Raw genomic sequence first — 16,846 nt, forward strand, 5'->3', positions numbered from 1 at the left:
ATTTTCTTAGACTGCGCTTAGACCTCTAGAGCAAAGTTCGTAGTTTTAGAAAGCTACAAACTTTAAATTTTGGAATAAGATATATTTAAGACTTGCTAATGAGATCCAGCTAATAGAAAACAGAAAAAAGCTGATAAGTCACTATCGACGACGACTTCTGGTATCCTATAGCTTTATTTCTGTAACATTAATAAACATAAAATATTATCTTACAAATTCTTACAAATGTAAGGACTTTAGGGCGACATCAAACCATGACAACAAGTTAGCATACGTACCGCAAAACGAGATCTATTATAGTTTTTATTACCCTTTGTTACATTTTTTTTAAACAAAAGTAGTGAACCCTATAATTTACGACAAAGATTAAATAAATCTTCTATGTTCCTTTTCCTAAACATAATACTGTGAATACTGAAACTCTGCTTTTTTCATTGCACCAGAAACAAAACACAAAGCATGAAAGCCAAAGAAACGTCTGGAGCATTGTTAAAAACTAACTACTTCCTATATAATAATACAACAACAATTCAACTAAATAAAAAAAAGAATCATATCATAAAAAGATAATAAAACCTCGCACATTGACAGACTTCAGAGGATAAACTTTTTTTTTTTTTGGAAAATTTCACGACACAAAATTCACGCTCCTCCCCCATAAGAAAGCCACACGCCCCATGTCCCACGCCTCTGCCCAAACCATAGTTAAATTATTTATTATTGTTGTTATGATTGCCAGCAGTTATATTGTGGTTTATAGTGAAACATTGTGATGATGAAAATAGCGATTGTTAGAAACTGCGTATACTAACCATATCTATATATTTTGTATCTGAAAGAACAAAAGAACAGCAAATCGTAAATTTTTGGTAACATTTTATTTTTGTTTGCCTCGTAGAATAATAAAGTTTGACGAAAAGGATCAACGACATGAAAAAACAGTGGCAAAGACATTATATTCGTTCAATGATGTTTTATCCTTAAAATGAAATAAAAAAAAAAAACTATATTATATACAAAACACAGAAACAACACAAAATAGCTGAAGGCACAAAAAGTCGGAGCATTTTAGTTCTTCGGGATTTTATGAATGCAAATTTGTTGAACTTGAATATGTATTGTCAGGGTTGATTTTTTTTTTCTTGGTGAGCTTCTTATATTCATGAGGAAAGGATATTTTGTCAGAGATGGTTTGGTTTTCAGGGGGAGTTTTGCAGTAAGAAGGAAGATTGGGTATTTTTTTTTGTTTTTCCTCTTAGAGCCATTTGTCGCAGAATATTTCGGTAGTCAAATACAGAAGGATATTTTGGAGGGTTTGAGGGTTGGATAGCAAGTACCATTACGAAGGTACATAGTTTGTTTATGACTTTTAAATTATTTTCATTGGATTCATGTCTTTACAATATTTGATTTTCGTCTGTGTCGGTTTGAAAGTATTCGATATTTTGATTCTTCGATTTTATTTGAATTCAAATTGACATTGTTGTTTTGTGGTTATACATCAAGAGGTTAGAGGGATTGATATGGTGAGGATGGTGTTGAAGGCCAACAGCTTACTACCTACTTGGAAACTTGTGATCACAGTTTTCTTCTTGTGAATGAAGTTTTTATTAGGGTTTTGTGGGTTTTCTTTAAGAAACAGTAAGAAAAAACCAATAAAAATAGGTTTTGTTTATATTCTTCGGGTATGTACATATTTAAATAATAAAGGAAATAGGTTTAGCTTAGATAAATACATAACAAATAAGGTAGCAAATCTATTAAAGCCTGACTAAAGTTCAAATTTGTTAAATTTTACCAGTGAGTGGCTGAAACGAAGAACTGGCCACTAGACAAGACCTGGCTAGATATTTGTATATCTCGGTTTTGTTAAAATCTTAAATTTTGTGTATTATTTTGTAATTAGTTTTTGTTACAAATATAACTTAAATCATCTCAGTCTTATGTTTTTTTGTTGCAAAATTTGTAGTCTCTTCTTGACAAATTATTATTCTCAAAGAAGATTTTAAACAACTTAGACATATTAGCCATTTTACAAAAAAAAATGGAAAAATTTTACTCAAAATTGTGTTTCTTGATTTATCAGAAAACATTTATGAATGAGTTTTATTGAATTTCCAAGGCCAACAAGGATGTAAGATTGCTAAAAAAACTAAAGAATTCAGAGAGACAAATGATGCTAATGAAAACGGAAAGAACTTAGAGACCCACTTCAGTCAGTGGCATAATTTCCAAAAACAAAAAACAACTTCATGTACGAAGTGTATTTAAAACAAGATGAGACACAATACAAGCAACACATATTGAAGTTTTGGAGAAAAGTGTCTATTGCTGGAAAATGTTAAAAAATGTTTAGTTGATTGACTACACCAGGTAATACCTTCAAAAAGTTTTTCAGTTTACTTAAAAAAATGTGTGACGTCTTTCTCAATTAATCCGAGGACCTAGTTGCTTTTTAAAGCTTGTTTTTTTATACAGTTACAAGTTGTTCTTGAGAAAATGTCGGTTTTATCCAAATAACTTCTAGTGAAGTCTTTCATTAAGCACTTCTTATCATCAAATTAAATGTATGTTTGAAATATATATTCAACCGGAAATAAACCTCATAGCTGAAAATAATTTTTAATCAGTTTCCAACCGCTCCAAAGACCATTCACCAAATTCAGACACGTTATCTTTCTAATATTTGTTGCTTCAGCTCCTTAGGTAGTTACATTCTTAACAGGTTTAAGGCACAAAGCTTCTTAAGTTCTGGTCTGTGACACTAATGGACTTTGCAACTGCCTGGATTTTTTTTCGGAAAACATTTCGTTTCCTAAAAAATGTGAAAAGCTATATATAGGTTAAACTGACCCTAAAATAGGCGAAGCACCAAAAACATTGTCAAATAAATGGAACTCCAGCTTCGTGATACAAAAATATGAATAAATGTCAACCAATTTTACAAACACAACCTTAAAAAAAGTTTGATATTCTCAATTTAAACTTGAAGGTCCTTTTCTCATAAGCCCGTACTTATGAGTTTTCAAAATTCTATACAATTTTCCGTGTTGATTAAAAAAAACCTGATGATATACTTATGTCATATCATTATACAGCTTCCATTGAGCTTATATTATTTTAATTAAATTATTTCATCCATTCCAAAATGCAAAAACCTTACTACTCACTGGTGGTATTTATTTTTGAAGTCAATTTATCTTAATTACTCAAATAATAATCATTCATACAGAGTACCTAATTAGAATTATTACTGTTTCAACATCAGAAAAACCCAACTGAGAATATAATATTTTTGTGTTCATTTATATACAAATATTATGTAGAGACACAATATTATACAATATAGTAATTTTCCCATAAGCCTCCTCTTCTTAGTACTCTATACGTAGAAGTAGGTACCTACCTATGGATGTAAGTCCTTGAAAAGAAGTTCTATTGTGTTTATTATTTTTGAACCACTTTCATTGCCAGTCACATACAAAAAAAATAAAATGAAATATACAAAAATATACAAGTTTAGGATCATAGAACCATACGATTTCACGGCACACTGCATTCAAAAATGAATATATGCAAGGATTCGAGCATCCTGCTGCTTCTCTATGCTCTGCTCTTGGTCTTGCTCTTGTTCTCTTGATGTGACTGCCGCACCACTCATTGCCACAACTGCATGCAGTTGGCGCGGGCATAAATATGAAAATATATGGAAATGGAAACTTAGGAAAAACAAATTTTCAAAGAGCAATTGAAAATTTTAACAATTTGACTCAACAAACACGCAGCACATATACAAAACTCAAGCAGTCTTTAAAAAAAAAACAAGCTTCAAAAATATAAAAAAACAGAAAAACTGAACACAGAAGTAAAATAAAAAAAAAACGGAAAAAGATTTTCAATTGCTTTCATTTGCCAACAGCAGTTGAAAATTTGTTTTTCAACGGCAAAGTTAGTCCTTTTAAAGAATGGGAAACGGAAACACCACCAATTATGCTCGTATACCTTTGTAGTTTTGTAACCTTTGGCAGAGACGCAGGAGTAAAAATATATGTAGGTATCAGTAGGTGCTTTGGCTCGAAAGGAACAGGGGTGGCGCGTCAGGCGTCAAAGGCATATATTAAACCACAATAAGGCTCAATGCTACACAATACCTACATTCAAACATATGTATATATTTAGAACTTTGAAGGCAGCGAAGAATGACTATATACTACCGCATGTGCTTAGGAAAATTGATTTTTTGTTCTCTCTTGTTAACTACCGGACTATGATGTGGACTTGGATGGGGAGATGGGGGTGGAGTTGGAGTTGGAAGGATGGCTTTTGGTACGCAAGGCACGCATAATCGATTCTGCTTCATCAATTTTTAATATCATAAGGAACAAAAAAATGTTGAAATTGATTGAGCTTCAACAGCATTTCAATTGAATTAAGTTTTCTATATTAAGTGATTTTCATTGAAAAGAAATTATGTTCCTAAGTATAAAAGTGCTTACGGGAATTTAAGTTAAGTCTCGAAGGAGAATTGGATGATAGACGGCCATCGCTCCTCGTTGACGACGAAGATGTCGACGCTAGAAATGAGTAACTAATTAAGAAGTAGAAACAAATTACACAATTTTCTTTAAGGTCGATATAGCCATATCGGTGGGGTGAAGGTTGGAGAGAACTTTATTCAAAAGGGATTAATGGGATTTGAAGTTTTTTTTATTATTAATCTAATGAATTGTATCTGCTTCATCATGGATTCTAATGAAAAGATACAATTATATCAGAAAATTGCACAATGAGCATTTTTATATTGTGTTGAATAAAATATTATAGAAAAAGAAATTGTCATTGTCCTTTTTTCTTTTCTTTTTTTTTAATTTTTGGTTGACTGGTTGTCTATTAAGACGGGTGTGAAAAGAGAATGAAGAGAAATAAAGATGACTTTTAGAAATTAACTTTAAAATTACTGTCATGGATCTTAATCAAAACTATCTTGAATAAATTTTTAGAACTCTCCTTGAAATATTGAACTTTTTTAACTTCCCCTAGGTAGTTCTTGTATCGGTGCAACTTTTTTGATTGAAAATTTTGACATTTCTCGATGCTACGAGGTCCTAAGAGTCGAAATAAAATATTTTTACAGAGATGTCTGTGCGTGCGTCCGTACATTCACGACTGAAAAAAACATATTTGTCACTTCAAATATTTTATGAAAAAAATGATATCTCCAAAATAATTTTGCGCAACAAAAAATAACATTTTTGACATCTGGTAAAATTGTACAAAAAATCGAATTGACAGTTTTTATTTTTAGCAGAACTCGAAAACCTAAAACTTTTAAGCAAGACAAATCGACAGACAAGATGGAAAGTTAGCAGTATGGGTCGCATCCCACCCACTTTTTTGGAGTAAAAAGAAAATTCCTTATACTAAAAAATTACCAATCCAAATAAATTTTAAATAACTTTTTTTGAATTCAAAACCAATTTTAAAGTGGCAAGCAATGCAAAATCTAAGGGTGTTGAAATTTATGTATAGAAATTCAATACTCCTTCTGTAATGATAGTCAAAACAACATTATTTTAAAATGTTTTTTTTTTTCAAACAGTTTTTTCAGTATAATTAAAAAATATCAATTCTAGAGAAAAATCTATCGAGTCCAAAGTTGAGGAAAACAGCTTTACAATAAACTTATTTTTAAATACGAACTATTTCTAAACAGACTCTTTGCATACAGTAGCAATTTCGTGTGTCTAAACCAATTGTGCAGAAAATCCAAAATTTCGCTAAGAGTCGAACAATTAATTAGATGGCTTAACAGTCCTTTGAGATTTAGGGTCTTACAACTCTTAACCATTATAAAATGTGTGCGAGTAATATTGTCAGGGATTTAGTTGACCTACAGTTTTAAGCCGAATCCGAACGGCTAATTTGAGAAATCACTTTTCATGACAAGAATTACTCTTGGAGGATTTGTCAATTCCTCGCAAGAGGCAATACCTGTGAAAAAAAAAAAAAACTTGAAATCATAGTCAGGGTTTAAAACCAAGACCTCTGACATGACAGTAAATCACTCCACGGGTACTACAACAGATCCATTTATCTGTTATTTCAAAAGCTAAGAAGGCGCATAGATTCTGAAAATTACTTAAAATAAGGGAAACAATTTTGTCAATTTCTCTTCAATTAAATTTTTAGAAATATAAAAATGTTTAAGCCAAATATTACTAACCTTACTTATTAATATGATCTTAGCAGTTTTTAAAATCTTGTAAATTGTGTACATACCAGTAAATTTTTAAGAAGTGCATAAATTGTATTCATTGAACAAGAAAAAAGATCAGAAAGTCAAATCTTTTCATTCCACTAAATTTAGATGGAACATTTTATAAAATTTAAGAATTGTATGAATTTTCCTTTTTTGAAATTTAATGTTGAGTGCACAAACAAGACATGTGTCTTTATGATTAAAATGCCTTTAGTTACAAATTAATGCTTTTAACCACAAGAGCAATTTCATGTACATAATCCGCAGTCGTACATTTTTCGTATTTTTATTCTAAAGGACTTGAATAATTAAGCAAACATTTTTCTTTTTAATTCTTTGCAATATGTTAAACTCACTGTACCAAATTCTTAATCTTGTTGTTTTTTATTATTTTTATTTCCTTTCTATAATCGTCTCAAAAACATTCGCAAAATGTTCCTTTTTCTCCTATGTACATAAGACTTCAAAGGACCTTATCTTATTTAATTTATTCTTGTTCTGAACAAGAGCTAAAACTCATTCCCTGACATCATCATTTTGGTTGGTGACATTCTTCAAATCGTATCTCAAATATAAATGATGACACAAACCAGAATGGTTTCACCAAGTCCTAACGATATAAACTCTCATGTCCCATATCATACTCATCATACGAAAAAGTCTTAAATCTCCGCAAGCTAAATCAAAGTGAACAATGTCCATTCTCAATTTAGATTGTCAACGATAATTTCATTTATTTTTGGTTCTTGTTTTTTGTGGCCAATTCCCATTCCTAGTTTTTCTTTTTTCCTTATGTGTATAAATCCTTTTTATTGTTTATATTTTTTTTCTGTTAGCTCTAAGGACATCATGAATACATTTTCCTTAGCCAACAAATTCCCAGGTCAAAACAATACCCAGATGATGCTGCTCTGGGACAAGTATGATGATCTGCTTTCATTCAACTCTAAACTCTCTTTCTCTCTCGACTTGAGTGAAGTAACCCTTTTTGTACACCCCAAAGAATGAACAAAACAAAAAAATCCTGGCATTTTAAATATGTATGTGTGTAGTATGTATGCAGGAGTTTATATTTTTTTGTTATTTTGTATACTTCTTGGTGACATTTTATTTGAAACAAAAAGTCCAAAGAAAAAATTCAAAACAATTTTTATAGAGTTCCAATTTGTGTCCGACAGCTTGAAATGAAATTGGCCAAGTATTCTTTTGCGGCTTGAATGGTTCGCTCTTCTTTTTTTTATTGTGTATTTTTAACAGGTCCTTTTTTGGTATTATAATAAAAAATGATTTTCTTTTTTTTTGTTTTACTCTTGTATTCCTCTTGTTGAAAATGTGAAAAATGAAAAATCGCTTTCAGACATAAACCCATGTATACATTTAACCCGCTACGAGTACCTACTGCTGTAAAGAATGTTTTGAGATTCATTGAATGAGTTTTTCATTTCCCTTGTCAGAGAAAATGCGATAAGAGGATTCTCTTGTCGGTATACCATCCCTACTAGGTATAATTTTTTGTTGTTCTTGTTCTCTCAAACAGAAAAATAGAATCTACCACACATAAACAAACAAACATACAGCAACAAGGACAACAAGGGAAATTGAAGAGATAAAAAGGACCTGGAAAAAGTTAAATTCACAAAGTGATTTCATAATTTTTTATTTATTAAATTTTGTAAAGGTATATATGTAAATATGTGTAAGTACAATACATACACGCATATACATTATAAGGGCTAAAAAATCAACTTAAGTACCTACAGGGGTTTTGTATGTGTTGCACTTCACTACAGGCACCGAAAAGGTGTTTCATCTCTCTTTAATGTTGTTTAAGTGAAAAATGTGTCCTGTGTACTTTATTTCTTGCGGCGGTGGCTGCGACTTACCGGAGCGCGGCCGGTGAAGTTAGCAATGATGGTATTGGAATCAAAAATAAAATATTCAACATACAGGATGTGTACGGATACGCCACGCCATCCACCACCCAATTCATATGGCTAAAGTAAAAATCCTGATCTGATATAAAAAGGATATTCAATTATTTAAGAAGTCCCTACTGAGTTGAGTACCATCAGTAAATCCAGATCAAAGAATAGATACAATGTTGATAGAGGATTATTTTGTTGATTTTCAAAGATAATCTTTTTGGTGGACGTATTCGGTGGTATTGGTATAGTTGGTTGAGAATGAGAAATAATCCCGATGCTAAGGCTTTTAATATAGTACCTAATTTATATCAAGTATAAAAGCTTAGGAAATGTTTTAAGGTATACAGTAATATTCAATTTGGATTTTGGATTATAAATGAATTTATCTAATCTTTAACTATAGAATAGTTAATAACTTTGAAAGGCAAACATTTTAATACATTTTCTTATTACCTTTGAGAACTTTTAGAAAACATCTTTTCACTTTTAAAATATTAATAATTTAGCGAGAATTTGGGTGGTTTAAGGCTGCGATTTCAACTTAAATTAAAGTTGTGAAAGTGTTTTAGGAATGCTATTCCCCCAATTTTGGTTATATTTATTAAGTTTTCGATCCCGCACGAAAATTACATTCCGCATAATTTTGCCTGTCTCCACATTTAAAATAATTTGTGTTCAATTCATAAAATAAATTTCCAAAAATTTAACTTAGCATTTTCAAGCTTCTAAAAGAAACTTTTTTAATAGTTTTATTTTTTTTGAATTAGCTCATCAAAATTAACCTTAATTTAGCTTTTGTAATTAAATTTAAATTTATGGTGTTTGAACATAACTTCACAACAATAAATTGAGGTTCAAAATTCAAAATTTTTCATAATGAATAAAACTTCAATACTTTTGCCAACAAACGGAACGTGCCCAAACAAAAAAAGAAATAAGACAATTTAATTCTTTAAATATGAAAAGTACGTATACGCCACCGCAGTGTATCAAATAAACTGTTGCTTATTACGATCTTGACTGTTTTTGAAATAGAAGGTTTTACAAAACTTAAAACTGTTTCTAGAATCTTAATCTTTTGTTTTCAGGGAGTTGCATATGTGTTTGAGCAAGTATTCGTTCGTTGTATGTTTACGACAGGTTTTTCGTCCAACGTATCTCAAGAAAGAAAAGCAATATCTCCTTCAATTTAGTTTTATAAAAAATAAAATTGTCTGTTTTGGAGTGACCTCAATCCTCATGAGACACCTAAGACGCATTTTACCTCTCTCGTGTGGACTTAAATGTTTGGACTAATTTTTATGAGAGTAGTGACAAGTCGGTCTAATATCAACATTCGACAAAACATTGACAAAATAAGACCGGATATACTAAATCTTATGTGACATGAAATTTTTTGAGCCAACATTTTGATTATTTGGATGTACAATATTAGATTTTATATCTCATATTTTGTTAGTATTTTTATATCTTATGTTTTTGGAATTATGACCAAATATAAAATCATAAACCGTTTTGCCAAAGAAAAAACAGCATATATTTTATTTTATGTCACTATTGAAAATGAGATCAACATGGACACGTGTGTACTGTACATAGGTTAAAAGGTTTTTGGGGAATTTTTATAAATTCTTTTCGAGGACATAAGTTTTTGCCTTTTTCAATGGTTCCGTGAATTTTTTTTTAAATTACGTTAGGCAAAGCTTAGTCACGAAACATTAAAAACAGCATCAACTTTTATGCTGTTATCCTTAATAATTATAAAAAGTAGGTTTTCCCGTATGGTCATTAGTCGTTGGCATGTTCCTACATAATTATGTCGTTTTGTCTGAAGTAACAAATTGCCATGAACTGCCAAACATAAAAACAGTCGATTGAAACACCAAAACTATTTCTCCTGCTTCACCCTATCATTTCGGTTCCGTTCGGACACAGCCCTACTGAAATGAAGAAGCTCTGCTCCGCTTTGTGCCATAACGTCCCGATTGTACAGGAGTCGCCTATCCATGGTTCGTCGTCTTACGTGGTAGATTAGCGAAACTGCCAATCAATCCTGTATCAGCCGCATCTGTTTAAAAAGAGGCATGTCTCTAGTTAAATGAAGCTGCTAAAGGGTGCTTTTTAAAAATACTCCTGGTTCGGATGAAACATCCCGAAAACTTAATTGTTTTTCGAAGACATAGGTCTTGCAATGTGCCCTCAAACGAGTTTTATCACAAAATTGTCAGTTCTGTTGATTCAAGCCCCCTGGAAAAGGACCTCGTTGAAATAGTAATGCACGAAAGAAAATTCGACTGTTCGATATAAATCGGTACTGCATCGTAAACACTGCAGCTCGAACACCAGAAACTTCTTCATCAACGTTGAACCACACAGGACAACCATAAATGATCGTTGGCCGTAAGAGGGCCATGTAGCAAATTACCATCACCCTCGGGTCAAGCCGACTGCTGTAAAACAGCCGCTTCGTTAAAGCGAAGGCTTCTCTGTCCCTGATCAGAGCAGCATTTATATGTGTGTCGAAACATAAATACTGATATTACCAGATACCGAGGTACATCACTACACCTTTTCTCTTTAATCGCTTCCCATTAAGATGAACGATGACCATCTTGTGCCAATTTTTGCACGTAGCCCCCGTGGCCCTAGCCAACGGAGTCTGGAACAGAATTGTCTCCGACTTCTGGATATTTTCAGTGTTCAGTCGTCGCAATGTCGCTGAATCTTGTCAAAATCACGCTGCAAGAGAATTCTAATAACTTAAACATTTCGGGCCGTTCTGGACGCAATTATATCGTCGGCCTACGCAATTTCCTTTGTTAGACTATCTAGCAGATAGCTGGTGTAAATGCTGAAAGGAATTGTTGAATTAACTGCTCCTTGTTGAAGAACATTTTTAATTAGGAATGTTGTGGTAGAAGTTACATTGCCACTTTTGACAACAAACTTTCTACTGGTTTGCTTATGCCAAGCCTGCTCATCATACGTTGTCAAGGCCTTTTCCAAATCAACTAGAACAGCACCTGTTCGTTTTTGTTTTGATTTATTTATTTATTATTATATGAATTATGTCATGAACCACCTTGAACGCGAATAGTTTATCCGGAATTCTTTTGTTGTCCGCAACCCATTAGTCAGAGTCCTATTCATGATCTTCTCGAAAACTTTGCTGATGCTCGGAAGAAGACTTGTCGACCGAAGATTTGACGGGTTGAAGTTGTCCTTTACCTTTTTCGACAATCCAACTTACTAACCATCACGCTTCAGGTACTATAAAAACATTTTTTCGCAATAAAATTCAACCTTTAGTTTATGTAGTGTTATAAAGTTGGAAATAAACCAGGTCAAAAAGATAAAAACATCGGAAGCTAACTAAGGAACTCGCAAAAGTAAAAAAATATTTATTTTAACATCCCAGTGGTCTTTAAATTCAAGCTTCAACGTATGCTTTATCATTTTGCGACCTTAATTCATAACCACACATCTGACGTCCTTTAAACGCCCACCAGTCGCAGGCACGTATTTAATTTCTTTAAAATATAAAATAATCAAATTTCTAGACAAAATCCTATAAAAAACTTTCCGCCATTGCTTAAAAACTTTGAACAAAAAACCTTAAAATTAAATTTTAAATGATTTTATTTTTTAATAAAAATATTGCATGTTGTATTAAGGCAACAATTTTCATTTAAATTTTTTAATTTGGGAACCATAACCTAAAATTAAACAGCACATAAGGCAATTAAGCCATTAAATCGAAAACATTTTGGCTTCAAACAAACTTCTTTAGCAGAATACACTTTCCGATAGCATATAACATGACTTTTCTTTCCGTTTTCGAGCTTTGCCTCCATCTTGTCGGCGGATACGGATATGTGTTGTCACCCTGCTTACCGTTCTTATTTTTATCAGACTTGCTTTATGTACATATGCTTTAGGAGTAGGTATATATATGTATGTATGTAATGTACAAGGCCTTATTTGTTATACATTATGCTTAGTACACACAAAAGACATCACAAATACGTTGGCATAAAGTTAGTGCCCTTTAAGGCAAACACAAAGACTAAATTAATAGACGGATTGGTTATGCAATGTAATTATACACAAGGATATTCTGCCTTTTGCGATGTAGCCCCCTTTTCTTAGATCCTACCTCACCCCTTTCTTAATTCAGGATTATCCGACCTAATAAAACTCAAAAAGGTACTGAGCGTGTTTGTTTTGTTGTGTAAATATTTATACGTTTGTATATAGACTCTGTAGACGAGGAGATAGGTGCCTATATCTACCTACATTTGTACAACTCTAAGTTGATAAATTTTAATGAGCATTAATGGTGTTGTACAGAGTACATACATGTGTATGTTCACGTAAAGCTTAGCACAAGGACTCTGATGATTTCTTTCATATAATGAAGTCTCGAGTATATCGCCATCCGCAAAAGGCCTCTGTGTCTCTCGATTGGAAAAAAGGGTTATTCCCACGATGATGTGCGGAATAAAGTTTTTATATATCATCTCGTTTTTCGTATTTATGCAGTATTGCGCCTTTTGGTGGCATTGGTACACATTATGACGAAGCAGCGGGCGGCGGGCGGACAAAACGACACGTGAAAGTAGGTGCAAAATTAAGTTTATTTAAATTATGAATGAAATATTGCCAAAGGACCTTTCTATAAGTGAGTGGGTGTATATTATGCATATCAACATACTACATTGGGTACCGTTTCAGGCAGAATATTTAAATCCCCCCCAATAGGTAGGTATATCCTTTAGATCCTCACCTACGTCTACTTGTATATATACTTTGGCCTATAGCATCGTTGGAATATTAATTTATTCTTGATGCTATCCGTATAAAGTTTCCCGTCGTCGTAGTCGTCGTCGTTACCTCATCTGACGAAGGTTAGGTTGGTTGGACGTTAGATGTCATATCTTCTATATACGGGTATCGTATTTATGTATAAGTAGGTAAGGCGATATAGGTATACAAAATCCTAGAAGTAAAAGTTTTTAATTTAAAGAAAACTTGTTTCCTCTCACTCTTGATGGTGAGTGTTTCTTCGAGTATAAGAGTATACACCTTCCATGGAGAAAGATAAAGAAAATTTCAAGGATAAATAGGTTTTCCATAAAATCGAACAACCCAATAGGTTAACTTATCTGCGTAACATTCTTTAAGCCTATGGGATTAAATATTTTTTTGGTTTTTCTTAAGGATCGTTCCGCATTGAAAAGTAAGAAAAGTAAGAAAATCTATTGGATTATCTCTCCTGGTTGATAAAAGAAAAACGAACAAAAATCTTATAGTATGGTAAATAAGGGCTCCTTTCTGTGTTGTGTAATATATGGCTAACTTCTATGGGATACTGATAGATACATATTATGTTGAAATTTGTTCCTTATGGTATTTTGTATGGACTTTTTTTTTGAAAAACAAAATCAAGAACAAAGTTTTAAGTTATTCAAAAATATTCTGTGCCTAATTTTTTTTTATATTTTTCCCTTGAACGTATGTGTTATTTATATATTCTTGGCAATTTTAGGAAAGTTTATGCAGGTTAGAAATTTGTGTGTGTGGTTAATGGTGATGGTAAATTAATGGTAACACCATACAATAGCAAATGAATTAGTGCTAAGGCTTTAAGATTATAATATTAGGTATCAACTTGTTTTTTTTTTGTGAAACAGAAAGAAAAATTAAGATGTACGAAATACTCGTGATCAGATTGATGATGAGATGTGTACTTGAATTTATTTAAAGAGAATCATCTAATAGGACCCTTATATAACTTTGACAGTGAATAAGCGAGATAATATATTGGTGAAGGTATATTTGATGTCAAGTAAGGTTTCATTTAATCTGCCCTTTTTGGAAGATCAAAATAAATAGAAATTGCATTCTATTGCATTCAAGAACACGTGGGTACAATATAATAGTTTTTATTTTTCAAAGTTGATGTCGTTTTTTTTCAATTTTTGTATTTATTCTGAATATTTCTAAATTTAAACATTTCTTCAAGCCATTCTTCCTTCTTCATTTGCTCCTTCTTTATTTGAGCATTTGGTCACAACAAAGTTTAAAATTAATGACAATGGTTTAATTCACAATCTGAGAAAGCTGGTACACAGTAAACATTAATTTTTGTATTGCACCTCTCAGAACGATTGTATTACTGAATTAGATTTAGGGATTGGTTTATTGCATTTTTTGTTTTTATCGATCATATTGATAGAAAGAAAAAGAATTGAATACAATTTAACAGGTATCAACTTAACGCATTTAATTCGTGACTTGGACCTAAAGGCCGATAAATGATAATGTCCTAATCTCTAAATCATGAAATAGTTGGAAACTAGGTAAAGCTTTCATTGAAAAATAATTTTTAGTTAAATAAGATTGTCAAAACACGACACTATCGAATTCTAAAAATGTCACTTTTTATTCGGTGTGAACGATGTCAACAAAAAATTCAGTGACTGCTGCTACGTGTTACACAGCCAACCACATTTAAAACTATGCACTAAATATTCAAGGGCATTATCATCTTACGTGGAGGCGACATAACCGCACAAGAACATCTTTTGATTTAAATCATTTAGACATTTTTTGTGGGGTTTTCTAAGTTGTAGTTTGAAAAGATTAAGTTTAAAGGCACAGGGATTTTTAAAGCCTGCATAACACAAACCATTGATTAACAAATACCTAATTTATGTGCTAGGGTTTTGAAAAATTAGATACAAAAATGCTTTACTGATTTCGTACTCCCTTTAATTTAAGTTTCTACCTATAAATAATAAAAAAGCTGAGTAGATGCGATGTTTGAATAAAAAAAGATACGTTTTTTTAAAGCTTATTTCAATTATATCAAGATATAAATGATGGTATGAACTTAAGGAGTTCCGCCACTCTAGGATTTTCGAAAAACCGATCAAAAATGTTGTCATTATCATATTAAGAAAAAACCTATTACTACTTAGATTTCAAAGGAACTGCCCTATTTTTCTATGAAAACTTGGCCAAGCCGTGCAAAATGAAATATAGGTCATGACTGATTTTTTCCAAATATTGGCTGTCGAACGTTAACCAAATATGTTGTTTTGCCAAACAAGGTTGTTGTTTTTTTGTATAAGTCATTTTGAAAAAATTGTTTTTAGTCTTTCTTACGTTATTATTTGAAAAAAAATTGAATTTCTTCCCATTTTCGACGCTTAACTTCAAGTCCAATTATAAATAAATAAAATAAATTGGGCTTTTATTTTCTTATAAAGAATTTTTTAATCAGCGCTAGTAGATTTTGGCGCCCCGTGGCACCATTTTGTTTTGGTGTCATAATCTCAAATCTTTTGTTAATTATTCAGTTGTTTATGCCAAATCATCAAGGTAAGTTAAAATGATAAAATTATATTATCAAAATGAATGTTCTTTAACGGAAACGTTGCAAACATTGCTCCTATTTTACGGTAGACGTGGTAGCCCTTCATAGTCGACTCTTTAACGTTTGGTAGCCAAATTTGAGACAACCACCTCAGCAAAAAAATAAATCAACATCTGTACTTTCAACGAACGCAAAATCAACCGAGAATATCGATGCAATCCGTAAAAGTGTATAGCAGAACCCAAGGCCTTACGCAGATTTCAACTTGGCGAATTTTGCGTCAGAACTTGGGCCTACATCCGTACCAGATCCGACTGACCCAGGACCTCAAAGTTCATGACCATAGACAACACCATTTGCTCGCTAACTGGGCTTCGAATCGTTTTGAAGAGGACCTCAATTTTTAACATAAATTCACTAGGTGATAATGCATCCTCAAAAAGTTACCGTTTGGTGTGGATTTTGGGCCGTGGATACATAACAATAATAACTGATTTCTTATGGCCCAAATGGAACCATATGAACCTAGACGACATATGGTTCTAGCATCGAGCAGGATAGCGTGGCGCTAAGTGCCACTCAGCAAACGCTACGATTCTCATTTTGCATGAACGATTTGACAGCAAGTTTATCTCTCGCAGGGGTGATATTAATTGGCCACCAAGGTCATTTGTTTTGACCCCGCTAGATCTTTTCGTGTGGGGTTAAGGCCGGAGGTCAATGCAAATAAACCACAATCGACCGATTCCTCCTATAAGTAAACATATCACAGGCCATCGCTCAAATTCAGCCAGATCTAAGCGGAAGAGTCATTGAAAATTAGACCACTCGGATCCGTGCCATCATAAGAAGCCAAGGCGGGCACTTGAAGGATGTCATATTCCACACTTAATGGCATACATGCGCCTTTTAAATAAAAAATGGTTTTGTCAATACCTCACACACAGGTTGTTTTATTCTATTTCAACATCTAAAAACAAGAGAGCTTTATCTGGTTACCTACATATGTCTCAAATTCCTCCATAGAAAACAGTTTTAATTATCAAAGGATAGTTTTAAAGGGGTACATTTTATTTTGGAAATTTAGTAGAAAGAAAACTCTTCTGAAAAAATAAGCAGAAGAAGCATTTCTTAAAAAAATTGAAGTGCTGACCAAAAATGTAATTCTCTCATTCTGCAGAACTGATTTTCCACTAAAAAAATATTTTATCTTCTATTTCAGTTGCAAGAAAAATGCATATTAATAATTTTTTATTATTTGCACATTATTCAATTTTTCTA

General features: G+C 32.3%; 1 long non-coding RNA gene across 1 annotated transcript in view; it reads right to left on the reverse strand.

The window, feature by feature from the left end:
* LOC129951909 (uncharacterized) overlaps positions 1–16,846 on the reverse strand; it is a 166,211-nt gene that overhangs the window by 64,002 nt on the left and 85,363 nt on the right. The gene's annotated exons all lie outside the window — the stretch shown is intronic.

This window comes from Eupeodes corollae, chromosome 3 (assembly GCF_945859685.1).
Source record: "Eupeodes corollae chromosome 3, idEupCoro1.1, whole genome shotgun sequence".
NCBI classification, from domain to species: domain Eukaryota; kingdom Metazoa; phylum Arthropoda; class Insecta; order Diptera; family Syrphidae; genus Eupeodes; species Eupeodes corollae.